This window comes from Carassius auratus, unplaced genomic scaffold, assembly GCF_003368295.1.
Source record: "Carassius auratus strain Wakin unplaced genomic scaffold, ASM336829v1 scaf_tig00214148, whole genome shotgun sequence".
NCBI classification, from domain to species: domain Eukaryota; kingdom Metazoa; phylum Chordata; class Actinopteri; order Cypriniformes; family Cyprinidae; genus Carassius; species Carassius auratus.
The window spans coordinates 84,683-96,241 of NW_020527537.1; positions in this window are offsets into that span (position 1 = coordinate 84,683).

Below are 11,559 nucleotides of genomic sequence, written 5' to 3' on the forward strand. Positions count from 1 at the left end.
TCTCAACTTTCTCTTCACAATATCCCACAGATTCTCTATGGGGTTCAGGTCAGGAGAGTTGGCAGGCCAATTGAGCACAGTAATACCATGGTCAGTAAACCATTTACCAGTGGTTTTGGCACTGTGAGCAGGTGCCAGGTCGTGCTGAAAAAACGAAATCTTCATCTCCATAAAGCTTTTCAGCAGATGGAAGTATGAAGTGCTCCAAAATCTCCTGATAGCTAGCTGCATTGACCCTGCCCTTGATAAAACACAGTGGACCAACACCAGCAGCTGACATGGCACCCCAGACCATCACTGACTGTGGGTACTTGACACTGGATTTCAGGCATTTTGGAATTTCCTTTTCCCCAGTCTTCCTCCAGACTCTGGCACCTTGATTTCCGAATGACATGCAAAATTAGCTTTCATCCAAAAAAAATACTTTGGACCACTGAGCAACAGTCCAGTGCTGCTTCTCTGTAGCCCATTTCCTGCACACGCCTGTGCACGGTGGCTCCGGATGTTTCTACTCCAGACTCAGTCCACTGCTTCCGCAGGTTCCCCAAGGTCTGGAATCGGTCCTTCTCCACAATCTTCCTCAGGGTCTGGTCACCTCTTCTCCTTGTGCAGCGTTTTTTGCCACACTTTTTCCTTCCCACAGACTTCCCACTGAGGTGCCTTGATACAGCACTCTGGGAACAGCCTATTCGTTCAGAAATTTCTTTCTGTGTCTTACCCTCTCGCTTGAGGGTGTCAATGATGGCCTTCTGGACAGCAGTCAGGTCGGCAGTCTTACCCATGATTGCGGTTTTGAGCAATGAACCAGGCTGGGAGTTTTTAAAAGCCTCAGGAATCTTTTGCATGTGTTTAGAGTTAATTAGTTGATTCAGATGATTAGGTTAATAGCTTGTTTAGAGAACCTTTTCATGATATGCTAATTTTTTTGAGATAGGAATTTTGGGTTTTCATGAGCTGTATGCCAAAATCATCAGTTTTCAAACAATAATAGACCTGAAATATTTCAGTTGGTGTGCAATGAATCTAAAATATATGAAAGTTTAATTTTTATCTTTACATTACGGAAAATAATGAACTTCATCACAATATGCTAATTTTTTGAGAAGGACCTGTACTCACTTAAGTTGTTCCAAAAACTGTTTCTTGAGCTGGATCCTCCAAAACTCTGTTAATGTTCAGAGGTTAAAAAATTATCTTCTTGCATAGTAGTGGTTCACGATCATCCCACAGAATGGGTATTCCTGATGGAAGTGTTTCTGTTATCGGATTAATTCTGTTGAAGGGATAGTTCACCCAAAAAGATGATTTTGTCATAATTTACTCTCCCTCAATTTGTCCCAAACCTGTACGAGTTTCTTTCTTCTGTTGAACACAAAAGATATTTTAAGTGAAGTGACGTGACATTCAGCCAAGTATTAAAGAGTGTTGGTTAACGCAGTTAAAGGTTGCCATTGACTTTGCATAGTATACTTTTTTTTTTCCTACCATGGAAGTCAATGGCAACTTTCAACTGTTAACCAACATTCATTAAAATATATTTTGTGTTCAACACAAGAAAGAAATTCGTACAGATTTGGGACAACCCGGGGGGGGGGGGGGGGGGGGGGGGCTGGTGGGATGGGGCGAGTACATTATGACAACATCATCTTTTTGGGTGAACTATCCCTTTAATATTGATGTAAGTGTTGCTTTTATTTTTTTTATGGTTTAATGTTGAGTGTGACTGCAAATGGCTGGTATGCACCAGGAACAAAGTAAGATGTCATTTCTCTTATGGCTATCGTATTTTACATGTAATCTACTTGAATACTAAAATGGATGAAATGTTTCATAAGGTTTAATCATTTCCCTTATGGCTACTTTACAGTTTTAATTTTTGCAATCTACTGGAATATTAAAATGGATAAGATGTTTCAAAGGTTGATTTTAGACTTTGTCTTATGTTTAATTGACAAATAAATTATCAATAAAAAAATGTGTTTCTTTCTTTATTTGGTTTTATTATATTAATTATAACGGGTAAATAGTGTAAAAAAAAAAGTGAATGCAACATTTTGATAATTTATAGTCCAATATTAAGTTAAATTCACTTTTACATGTAGTAAACGTAGCACATTTTTTTTGGTTAAATTTCATCCAATATTTCAATTATATCTACTCAATATTTTTTGTTTATTTTACATAGAATTACAGTTGTGGTGTTTTATAATTTTGATTATATCTAATTAATTTTATTTCTCATATAAAGTAATTCAGTTATTCAGATTTACTTAATTTTTTTACTGACAATTACTCAATTTAAACAGTATATTTCATTGATTTCACAGCTTTAAAATTTACTCAATTTTTTTGAGTGTAAAAATGTTTCACCAAAAAAATTGAGTAAATAATAGTTAAACTTTTTACAGTGTGGTCTTTCATTTTAGACAAACTGCAGTGAATTGTATGCAAGTACATGCTTTAAAGGGGGAGTTAAATGCTCGTTTTCACTCAATATCCTGTTAATCTTGAGTACCTATAGAGTAGTACTGCATCCTTCATAACTGCAAAAAGTCTTTAGTTTTATTATATTCATAAGAGAAAGATAGTCTGTGCCGATTTTTCCCGGAAAAACACGAGCCGCTGGAGGCGTGACGTGTGGGCGGAGCTAAAGAATCACGAGCGCCAGTAGGCTTTTGCATTGAGAGCATGTGGAAACTGTGACATTACCGTGAGGGAAAAACCATCATCCAAAACATACCATGGCTTACAGTCACATTCAGCCGTTTATTTATGATCCAGAATCAGATCCCGAGGCTGAAACTGAACGAGAGCAGCAGCAGCAACGACTCGCTCCGAGCGGGGCTCGAACCCTGGTCTCCGATGGGAAGCGGACGTACTAACAAGGAGGCAGAGATATTTTAAGCAGTTTTACTCACTGCCTGCGGTTCCAACACACCATCGTGACCCTTTTTCGTTGGGATTGCATCATCCTTAAGAAATAAACGATACGTCCGTCGTCAAACTAGGCCTTGTTTGTAAAACAAGCATCTTCGAAATGCAGGGAACAAACACAAACACTTGCACAACTCCGTTGATGCTCTGTAAAAATAAACTCCATCCACTGGTCCCTTAATGCTGTTTTTTTTTGGTAATCTGTGCATGGTTGTTTTGCCCTGGCAACCACAAACACACTTCTTTTGTGACTTTTCGCGACGCTCTCGCTCTAAACAGTGAATCGCTCTGATCAGTGAAATGTCTGTGCTGCTCAGCCTCGCTGTACGGGAGCGCGCGCTCTTCCGGCAAAAGTGCCCTCAGGACCCATATAAGGAAATTCCGCTCCATCTAACGTCACACAGAGCCATACTCGAAAAATTTTTTTCCGAAACTTGTGACAAACCGGAAGTAGTATTTTGGGAACAAAAATACTCCTTCAAACGTACAACTTAATTTTTGAAACTTTGTCCATGTTTAGCATGGGAATCCAACTCTTTAACAGTGTAAAAAAACTCAGTATGAATGAAATAGCATTTCACCCCCCCTTTAATTTTTGACTGTTCAAAAACATAGGCAGAGGCATAATTTTCTAAAGAGTCTATGTGACAGATAAATTTTCTGTAAAACTTTATTTTGGTGGTCCCTTTTGAATTTTCTGTAGACTGTATGTTTAACATCTGCTAACACTTTATTGTGATGGGCTCCCAAATTAAAAAAAAAGAAAAATACTTTAAGTAACTTTGCAAGTACGTCAACTTATTGTAATCCTAACAGTCTTATATTAAGACCCTAATAAGAGTAAATAGACAAGCAGGTACATACAATGTTACTCATAGTAATAGAACTAGACCATCACAATAAAGTGAACTGAACTTTCATTAAAAATTTTATTGGATGTATGGCATTGTGAAACATCAGTGATGAAAGAAATGGGTATTGTTATCTTCTTTTTTGTAAGACTGGATCAGTTTAATTTGCTATACTACACAATATGTAAATAATGCCATTTAGTTATTTGAATTTAGAATTATTTTTTCCCCTGCTTGGCAACTCCCTCAGAACAGACATGAGCTCCATTTTCGGGTTGCAACCCACCAGTTAAGAATCACAACATTAAACATTTTATATATATATATACTGTTCTGAAGCTGTTTTTTTTTTACATTAACAATATTTTTACATTAACAGTTTTAATAAAGCCAAGTATTAATCGGAATTTGGTTAGCTATTCTTTTTAATAGTTAACTATATACTAACAGATATTTACTTTATACAGTATTTCATCAACTATTTATTTATTTATTTATTTATTTATTTTTTTGGCTGACTGACACTTTATATTACTGTTATTATTGTTATTATTATTATTAATAGCCATATCACCCTGGAGCCCAAGACCAGTTGCCCACTGAAGCTAAGCAGGGCTGAGCCTGGTCAGTACCTGGATGGGAGATCTCCTGAGAAAACTAGGTTGCTGCTGGAAGAGGTGCTAGTGAGGCCAGCAGGGGGTGCTCACCCTGTGGTCTGTGTGGGTCCTAGCGCCCCAGTGTCTTGATGGGGGCACTATACTGTCAACATGCACCGTCCTTCGGATGAGACGTTAAACCGAGGTCCTGACTGTCTGTGGTTATTAAAAATCCCAGGATGTCTTTCGAAAAGAGTAGAGGTGTGACCTTGGCATCCTGGCTCAATTCGCCCATTGGCCTCTGACCATCATGGCCTCCTAACAATCCCCATATCTGCTTCATCACTCCGTCTCCTCTCCATCAGTAAAGTCGTGTGTGGTGGGCGTTCTGGCTCACTATGGTTGCCGTCGCATCATCCAGGTGGATGCTGCACACTGGTGGTGGATAAGGAGATACTCCCTGACTATGTAAGCGCTTTGAGTGTCTAGAAAAGCGCTATATAAATGTAAGTAATTATTAATTAATTATTATTATTATTACTAGAAGTATTATTATCTCTTACTTTTAATTTGTATTCTATAATATTTTTTTCCTATATTTTCCAAATTAAAATTGTATGATTGATTTATATGCTACAAATAATTATTATTATTATTATTATTATTATTATTACTGTAATAAATGTTATTTAAATTATAATTAGTAATCTGGAAATTACTTGGAAAAACACACATGAACCATATATTGCCACAATCGTCTGTTTATTGTCTTCACATTTCATCAGTCAAAATGTTTCTCATTTTAATTCAGCTTTGCTACAGTGACAGCCTTTGTCCATATTAAAGGGGGGGTGCAATGCTATTTCATGCATAATGAGTTTTTTACACTGTTAAAGAGTTGGATTCCCATGCTAAACATGGACAAAGTTTCAAAAATTAAGTTGTACGTTTGAAGGAGTATTTCTGTTCCAAAAATACTCCTTCCGGTTTGTCACAAGTTTCGGAAAGTTTTTTTCGAGTATGGCTCTGTGTGACGTTAGATGGAGCGGAATTTCCTTAAAGGTGTCCTAGGGCACGTCTGCCAGAAGAACGCGTGCTCCCATATAGCAGAGCACTGAGAGCAGAGGCATTCAGTGATCAGAGCGAGAGCGTCGCGAAATGTCACAAAAGAAGTGTATTTTTGGTTGCCAGGGCAAAACAACCCTTCACAGATTACCAAAAAAAAAAAAAAAAACAGCATTAAGGGACCAGTGGATGGAGTTTATTTTTACAGAGCATCAACGGAGTTGTGCAAGTGTTTGTGTTTGTTCCCTGCATTTCGAAGATGCTTGTTTTACAAACATGGCCCAATTTGACGATGGATTTGCGTATCGTTTATTTCTTAAGGATGATGCAATCCCAACGAAAAAGGGCCACGATCGTATGTTGGAACGGCAGGCGGTGAGTAAAACTGCTTAAAATATCTATGTCTCCTTGTTAGTGCGTCCGCCTCCCATGCCGAGACACGGGTTCGAGCCCCGCTCGGAGTGAGTCGTTGCTGCTGCTGCTCTCGTTCAGTTTCAGCCTCGGGATCTGATTCTGGAACATAAATATACGCTGAAACTGACTGTTAGCCATGGTTTGTTTTGGTTGGTTTTGTCCTCACGGTGTCACAGCTTCCAAAGGCTATCAACGCAAAAGCTTACTGGTGCTCGTGATTCTTTAGCTCCGCCCACACGTCACGCCTCCAGGCGCTCATGTTTTTCCGGGAAAAATCGGTACAGACTATCTTTCTCTTATGAATATAATAAAACTAAAGTCTTTTTGGAGTTATGAAGGATGCAGTACTACTCTATAGGTACTCAAGATTAACAGGAATATTGAGTGAAAATGAGCATTTCACCCCCCCTTTAAGGATTTCCTGCATGCCATAAGTTATTACTATTAAAATTAGTCTTCCCATTATATTCTTCATTCAGACCGTGTCCCAAATGGCACACTTCATGCAGACTTAAAATGTGTGTGCTTGTCCACTGAGTACAAGAGACCATGGGTTATCCCATTCATCATTTTAGCTTTCATAAGGCTTACGCCCTTTTAAGTCAAGCTCCACAGCAGACATCTGCTCAACAGTCAAAGCATCATTACATCACGAAAGTGTGGACTCTGAGGAAGACTGCAAGAGTTTAGGGTGTGATTTGGGACAGGGCCTCAGACAGATTTGGGAATACACACAAACACATGAAGCAGGATTTATCGCATGAACCAATCACAGCCGAACATAACGGTCTAATCCAAATATATCACAAATCAGGCATTGCCCCCTTCACGTGACATTCCCCCATTTATTCTCAATAACCTCCCCGCAAACTCATGCCATGCTATAGGGGGTCTGTTAAAACTCAATGGGCTCAGGTGAGGCAAGAGAGACTCCTATTGTAACTTTACCTGCTGGTGTCACTGTTGAACAATGTTTCTTTAGAAAAATAAAAACTGTATTATAGTTATTAAAGTTTTATCACAGTTATTATTACAGTTATTATGGTTTCTCACATTTATCCTCACTGCAACATAATGTGTACACATACTGTGTGTGTGTATACGGTAGTTTGGTCCGGCATTAATCTAGGGCAGTGACCCTCAAATCTGGCTCGCGAGATCCCGTTTCCTGCAGAGTTTAGTTCCGACTCTAATTAAATACACCTGCCTGTGATTTTCTAATGATCCTGAAGACACTGATTAGCAAACTCATGCGTGTTTGATTAGGGTTAGAGCTAAACTTCGCAGGAAAGTGGATCTCGCTAGCCAGATTTGAGGATCACTGATCTAGGGGTATAAGGAGACGCAACAAAACAACAAACATTGTTTTAAAAAGTCCTGCCACAGCCCCACAAAAAACAAATTACCATAAATAACTTTTATTTGACAGCTCATGGGACAAACACAAAAGGTACATTAAAATAAGACAATTTTAAAGAAAGAAAAGAAATTCCGTAGCTTTAAGAGGCCAAAATAAACAAAACAATTTAACTGGATTGTTTAAGCCTCTAATTAATCTAACAGAGAAAAACAAAATAATAACAAAATAGTACCCTAACTCCCTTCCTGGCCCCAAAACAGGAGAAAAACAGGATTAAACAAATCGTGCCCACCTCCGTACAACTTCCAAATAAAACAAATAAACCAAACTATAATAAATTTGATATTAACAACAGCAACAATAAGCGAAAACTGATAACAGGGAGGGTTAGTATGAAGCTCCCGACTTAAACTCCAAAAGTAAATATTAGAGACACTCACAACAATCAAATCAAAGTAACACAAAACCAGAGTAAGATATTAGGCAGTTATGTTCAACAAGAAATTAGTAAACTGCATCAACAGACTGGGCAGGGGGGAAAAAAAAAAGCTCTTGAGGGAACGTTTTTTTTCTGTTGGTAGTTGCTGCTTTGCTTTTATGCTGGCTCACTCTTAACTGGTAAGCAGGTGCAGCTGAGGGCAATCATCTACCTGCCAGACAGGAGTAGGAGCCAAATGGCAAAGAAAGAAACACACACACACACACACACATTAAAGAAAACACAGCTTTTCTAATAAATCATAACTGCGTCTCTAAACGTAACTATATTTATGTTTACATAAGGGATAATATAACCTCTGCTCTGTCTATTGGGGACACAAAGTAGAACAACATTTTACATCCAATGGTTCAGTGTCTGACAGCCAGCAAACTGATATAAATGCATCATGGGACCAGCAGTCAACAATATCAAACAAATATGACTCAAGTGCTGTTAAAGGGTTAGTAGTCATTAATGACTCATCCCTCATGTCATTCCAAACCCTGTAAGACCTCCGTTCATCTTCGGAACACAGTTTAAGAAATTTTAGATTTAGTCCGAGAGCTTTCTGTCCCTCCATTGAAAATGTATGTACTGTATAATGTCCATGCTCAGAAAGGTAAGAAAAACATCATCAAAGTAGTCCATGTGACATCACAGTATCACTTAGAATTTTTTGAAGCATCGAAAATACATTTTGGTTAAAAAATAGCAAAAAAATATGACGAACGAAAGATTGATTCGTTCTCGAGTCAAGAACCGGTTGCATCGGTTTTTGGATCACCAGTAGTCATGGGAAGTTTGGTTCTTTTCCGCCAACCAGTTCTTTCGGACAGTTCTGAAAAACCGGTTGAAGAAAACGGTTCACTGGTTCTTTTGTATTCGACGTAATGACGTCATTGGCGATGATTCAAGCCTTTGGTTTACCAGCGCTCATAACATTAGCACAGAATCAGTTCAGAATCAATCACCAAAAGAATCAGTTTCAAACGATTCAGTTCAATTTGGTGCACTAGTTCAAGAAGATCCGGTTACATCAAGTGATTTGTTTGCGAACCGGATATCACTAAACAGCAGTGCTGTGAACGCACTCACAACAGACCCAGAAGGAAAGACAATGCTGAATAAAGTCGTAGTTTTCGCTATTTTTGGACCAAAATGTATTTCTGATGCTTCAAAAATTCTAACTGACCCTCTTATGTCACATGGACTACTTTGAAGATGTTTTTATTACCTTTCTGGGCATGGACAGTATACCGTACATACATTTTCAATCGAAGGACAGAAAGCTCTTGAACTATATCTAAAATATCTTAAACTGTTTTCCGAAGATGAACGGTGGTCTTACGGGTTTGGAACGACATGAGGGTGAGTCATTAATGACATCATTTTAATATTTGGGTGAACTAACTCTTTAAAATTGAAAGCGTGGATTCCTCTTAATTTAGTCCAAGTGCTTTACAAAACTTCTACATTGTTCTTTGTCTTGATGCATCAGAGGAAGAGATGGAGAACACAGTGCAGTGGCAGAGCACAGGTATTATGGTCTCACACATTTATGGAAAGAGAAAAAAAAAAGACCCTCACTGCAACATAATGGAGTCTTTGCCGGATCCGCTTTTCCAAGCCTGTGGAAACACTGATGCAAATGTATATTTTAAATATCATGATTCGCAGAAAGTTTTGAGTGTTTGCCCTTTGAAGCAGGAGCTTGGGGGCTTTTGGGAGTGTATTGCACTGCTGTGTCCCATTGCTGTACAGGAAGACAAAAGTAATATTCTCTGGTGAATTAATGCAGTGTCTCTAATTCCGTCTTCCCTGCCTCTCCTCTCTTAGTGCTGTATGGTTTAAAGAGAGTGACTCGAGTAATGAACATTGACAAGGACTACTGCCAAAAAAAAAAACAGGCAGCAGAAGGATGGATGGAATGCAGAAAAAATGAAAAAAAAAAAAAAAAAAAACATTGAAAAGACTATTCAAATCCCTCAGTTTTAGTAGAAGACTCAGAGGATTAAAACAAATCTCTCAAGTAATACTTAAACCCTTAAATGCATGAATGTTTCGCCAATCATTATGACATATTCGATTCTTTACCGACCCAGACCATATATCCAGCACAGATGGATCTCTAACTGCTGCAATAGCAAAAAAAAAAAAAAAAAACATTCTTTTTTTTTTTTTTAAAGAACAATTACAGAAGAATTAAATAAAGCATATTTCGTAACCTTTTGAAACTTAAAAGGGTGCAGTTTGAGCAGATGATTTTAAGATCGCTGTCATCATCAGAGTGCACTTCCACAGTTTATTCAGCATCTGCCTCACATTCACGATCTCAACCATATTCTCAAAACTATTGTTTTCAGTGTCTTTCAATTTGAAAATATCTTCAATTTGTCGCCTCTAATGGTGCCGAAGAAAAAACGTGTGTGATTTATGGGGAAGTTGTGGCCTAGTGGTTAGAGATATTGCCTCCTAACTCTAGGGTTGTGGGTTTCAGTCTCGGGCTGGCAATACCACGACATAGGTGCCCTTGTGCAAGGCACTGAACCCCCAACTGCTCCCTTGGCGCCACAGCATAGAATGGCTGGCCACTGTGTGTGTAACAAACCTTGAAGTCTTCTGTTTGATCACCACCAGAATTTGCCTGTGCTTTACATTGACTCTTGCACCGACTGTCACATATCACTCTGGACTATAGTTCCCACAATGCATCTCACTGAACACAGGCCAATTCAAATGATCTACAAAAGACTGCTCTCTTGCTCATCTTGGCTAGCTAATGTAAGTGTTTCATATTCAGGGTTTTTCTTTTTCTTTTTATCAACACAATAAATATTATCTTTACTACCAACTTTATCTTTAAATATTCTGAAAATTATTTGCAGGTTAATTAATCTTAATAATTTGATATGAATTTGATTACTTGACACAATATGCAATTCATTAGACTTTATTTATGTATTTATTTATTTATTATTTTAATTGATATACCTATTTAAAACATAAATATCGTCTTTCTCGAGGCGAAGTGAATAATCTGACAAAGTCCCACCCATTTGGGTTCGCCGTTCGTTCTGTGTATTGGAGGCTCCAGGGCTGCTGGGGAGGAGAGATTGTCTTTAAGACAGCCCCGCTGCTCGAGCGCTACACTGACCGTCTGCCGCGCACAATCGCCGCTTGATCGGGATTATCTCCGTTATCTCGCCGTGCTCCACTGCAGAGGAACTCCTGAGAGGATCGTTCATTTCATCTTCGCTGACCCATTCTGGGAGTAAAACACAGACTTAACTTACACCTGTCCAGGGAGATACTTAGTCGAAGACCATTGCGTGTAACTCAGTGGAAGACGGAAGTTTTTACTGTCTGTATCGTAGAACGTTTGTAACCTTGGAACTCGTAGCTGCTTATCGGTGAGGATGGGACTGTTGCTTGTCTCCATCGCCCTCTGCGTGCACCTCGCTGTCCCGCATCTCGTCAAAGGTGAGTGGCAAAGCGCAGAATCTCAGTTTTTGTGAATTATGTTGTGTAACTTTCTATTCCAGCAAGACATGGAGAAAAAAAACAAACTGTTATAATTCGGCATGGCACAGAATTACCCTAAAAGGCTCGTTTAGAACAAAATGTTTGTTGTGAGTCTCATGTCCTAAATTAACCTCAGAACGCATGATTACTTTGCAGCAACTATATTTGAGCACAAGTCAGTTGCGGATATATGAAATCTCTTTCATTATAGCTCATGCCGTTTTTATTGGTCAAGTAAAGGTATAAGGGAGATATTATTCACACGTTATCCCACTGACAGGCTGCTACGGCTTTCCTGAGCCTACTACCACGGGTTTTACACATGGCAAGCTGTTT